The sequence below is a fragment of the Carlito syrichta genome, unplaced genomic scaffold (assembly GCF_000164805.1).
Source record: "Carlito syrichta isolate Samal-C Ts95f unplaced genomic scaffold, Tarsius_syrichta-2.0.1 Scaffold309823, whole genome shotgun sequence".
In the NCBI taxonomy this organism is placed as follows: domain Eukaryota; kingdom Metazoa; phylum Chordata; class Mammalia; order Primates; family Tarsiidae; genus Carlito; species Carlito syrichta.
In genome coordinates this window covers 249,081-252,967 of record NW_007253919.1, presented here as the reverse complement: position 1 = coordinate 252,967, position 3,887 = coordinate 249,081, and positions in this window count along the sequence as shown.

Sequence of the window (3,887 nt, the reverse complement as noted above, 5' to 3'; positions counted from 1 at the left end):
AAGATGGCTGATGAATTACTTCCACTCATGTGGGTGTGATAAGAATTCTTGCTTAGAAAAGTACTTGATTTGAGGCCAGGCGCGGTGGCGACAGAGACTCCAACTCAAAAAAAAAAAAAATCATTTTTGGAGCAACCTCTTCGGGTCCCCTCACATTGTGGGAGCCTCTCTGTCCTATCTATAAATCTGGCTTTCTCACTTAAATTAAATAAGTAAATAAATAAAAAGAAAAGTGCCTGATTTGTGTTCTGGTTATTTTTCCTCCATGCCCAGCTACTTTTTAAACAATTTGTGGTAGAGCTGGAGTCTTGCTATGGTGTCTAGGCATCTTGAGCTCCAGGTCTCAAGCAATCCTCACACATTGGCCTCTTCAAGTACTGAGATTACAGGTGTGAGCCTTTGCACCCAGCCCAGCCCTTCAGCACTTTCTGAATAAAAGAATGGGGTAACATGATATTATAACTTTTTTTTAAACTTGGTTTGGTTAGGTTTTTTTTTCTTTTGGCTGTCGCTCATACCACAATACACAGTTACAGAAATGAGAAAAAAGTTATTATTTATTTATTTTGAGTTGAAGTTTCACTCTGTCACCCAGGCTGGAGTGCAGTGGCACACTCACAGCCACCACACCCTCGACCTCCTGGGCTCAGGCTATCCTTCTGCCTCAACCTTCCAAGTAGCCGTGTAGTGGCCGAAAGTTCAATCCGAGAGACCACCAAGAGCCAATTCCAATGAAAGTTCAAGAGGGTCTTTATTTGCAAGCTCGAGCCTGGGCCTCTGTCGACAACTGACACAGCGGAGTACATTCAGAGGCTCTGATTTCCTTAAGCAGATGCCTTTTATGCTTTTACACAAAGGGAGGAGGAGTTTGGGGAGGCTTTCCAGTTGTGTTACCATTTAATTGGGTAGTAACCTCTGGTGGTCAGCTTAATCATGGAGGATTGGCTAGCCTGACTCGGGCTGACCTTGGTCCACTAAGCTAGGGAAGTTGCAGAGACATCTGGAAACTTAAGTGATTACCCCCTGGCACCTGACTGGTTGTTGCTAAGGGGAAAGTGAGATAAGGGAAGGGGTTGAAGCTTGTAACCGGAGCTTTGCAGTTTTTTCCATAACTGAAACTTTAAACAGCTACAGGTTATGTTTTAAGACAGAAAACTAAAAATGGCTGTGCTATTGTTCACAAGCCGATTACATATTTATTGGGTTATAGCATGCTCCTAACCTAAGTCTATGGTATACTTTATTATGGTCCTCTCAGCTGGAACTACAGGAGCATGCTACAATACTCGGCTGGGTTTTTTAAAATTTATTTATTATAGAGATGAGGTCTCACCAAGTTGCCCAGGCTGGTCTCGAACCCCTGGGCTCAGGCAATCCTCTCACCTCAGCCTACCAAAATGCTGGGATTACAGACTTGAGCCACCGTGCCTGGCCAAGAATAAGTTTAAATCATTTAAAAACTCATACTTAAATATAAACGTGTATATTTTACATAAATTAAAAATTATAAGTAGTAAGCATAATTAAAATTTTTTAAATTTCCCATACCTGTGTAATATCCACAGTTTGCTTTTTGGTATGTATCCTTTTTTTAAGGTATTCATGTAAATACAAATATATTATTATTATTATTATTATTATTATTATTATTATTGAGTTGTAGTCTCATTCTGTCATCCAGACTGGAGTGCAGTGGCACGCTCATGGCCACTGCAGCCTCGACCTGAAGAACTTAGGTGATCCTTCTGCCTCAGCCTTCCAATTAGCTGGAACTACAGGCACACGCCACTGCACCTGGCAAATTTTTTTGATTTATTGTAGAGATGAGGTCTTGCCAAGTTGCACAACAACTTGGTCTCAAACCCATGAACTCTGGCAATCCCCTCACCTCAGCCTCCCAAAGTGCTAGGATCATAGGTGTCTGGCCACACATATATACTTAAAAGATAGAAACAATTCCTACTAATTTGTAACTTTATTTTTCCACAATGAATTGAAATCCACAATGAATTTATTATTATTATTATTATTATTATTATTATTTGAGTCAGAGTTTTACTCTGTCACTTGGGCTGGAGTGCAGTGGCACAATCATGGCTCACTACTGCCTCGACCTCCTGGACTTGGGTGATATTTCCGCCTCAGCCACCCGAGTAGCTAGGACTACACCATCACACCCAGCTCATTTTAAAAATTTTTTGTAGATGTGAAGTCTCACTATGTTGCCTAGGCTGATCTCAAACTCCTGGGCTCAAGCAAGCCTCTCACCCATGTGCTAGAATTACATGTGTGAGCCACTGTGCCCAGCACCACTAAGAATTTAAACCTTCAGTTTCAAGCAGAAATCTTCCTGTCTCTGACTCAAATTTGTTTTGAAAGAAAGTGGCCTCGTCGCTCTGTGTTCTAACTGTATCACCTCCTGCTGCTTTGAAGACATCTGTTCCCATCTCCATACTGGATTCCATTACTTTATGGCTTATCTCTGTTTGTTCCTCCGTAAAAGAGGGAGAAAACTACCCACTTCTTACCCTTCCATAATGATTACATGAGGTAGTGTGTATATAAGGAACTTGACATAATATCTGACACCCAGTAATTGTGTAATGTATGCTGAGTTCATTTCCATCTTTAAGAATCTATAAATAATCTATTCTCTTCCTCTTTTGCTGCTCCCTTGGTATGCTTTTTCCTTTCTTCATCATCCAGATTGCACTTTAGAGTCTAGCTCAAGTTCTTTAAGCTTCTTTCTGTCCAGCCCACTATTTTTATGTAGCTGAATTAGGGGGGGGCCCAATGAAACAGGAACCTCTCAGATGTTAGTCACATAGAATGTATGAATTAGAGGTGGGCATTTTTAAAATTTATTTATTCATTCATTCATTTGAATTGGGGTCTCACTCTTTTGCCCAGACTAGAGTTTAGTGGCACCAACACAGCTCACCAATAACCTCGACCTCCTAAGCCCACGAAACACTTTAAAGGTGGACATTTTAAATCCCAGGTGTTTAAGGCAACCAACCTATGGTTAATATTGTTCTTTTTTCATGATAAAATATGTTAATATACCTTCATATCACATTTATTAAATTTGTGGACATATGATTGAGGCACTGAGTATTTCTTTGCATTATTGAAAATCTGTTTCTGCCTTGTGCTCCAGCTAGATTCTGTGTACTTTGTAAATGGGGATCACATAAAACAGAAATGTTCTGTAAATAAATACGTAAATGAATGAAGCCTCTGTGACCAAGGAGAATTTTGCTTGAAGCATTTATCAGGGGGAGGTTCATCTGGGAAATCTGGGTCTATTATTTCAAACTAATGAAATATTGACTTTCTTGGTACAATGTTGAATCCATATAGCAACTCAGAGGAGTATCTGGGTAGATACAGGAATTCTAGTTATGTTTTCTCAATTTCTAGGCAGTTACAGTGACTAACAATATAATCAATGACTTGAGAAAGAGAAAGGAATCCTTGATTATCTCTTCCCTCGTGGCCTATGAACTAATAACAACTTTATGGCTTAAAGTCCTCCTCTCTTCTTTTCCCACTCCTCTACTCCCTCCTCAATCCATTTCTTTCTTTTTCTTTCTTTCTTTCTTTTTTTTTCTTTCTTTCTTTCCTTCCTTCCTTCCTTCCTTCCTTCCTTCCTTCCTTCCTTCCTTCCTCCTCCCTCCCTCCCTTCCTTCCTTCCTTTCTTTCTTTTCTTTTGAGTTGGAGTCTCACTCTGTAGCCCAGACTGGAGTGCAGTGGTCACTCCCAGCCACCGCAGCCTCGACCTGCTGGACTCCAGCGATCCTTCCGCCTCAGCCTTCCGAGTAGCTGGAACTACAGGCGCGTGCTACCACGCCCGGCTAATTTTTGATTTATTGTAGAGATGAGGG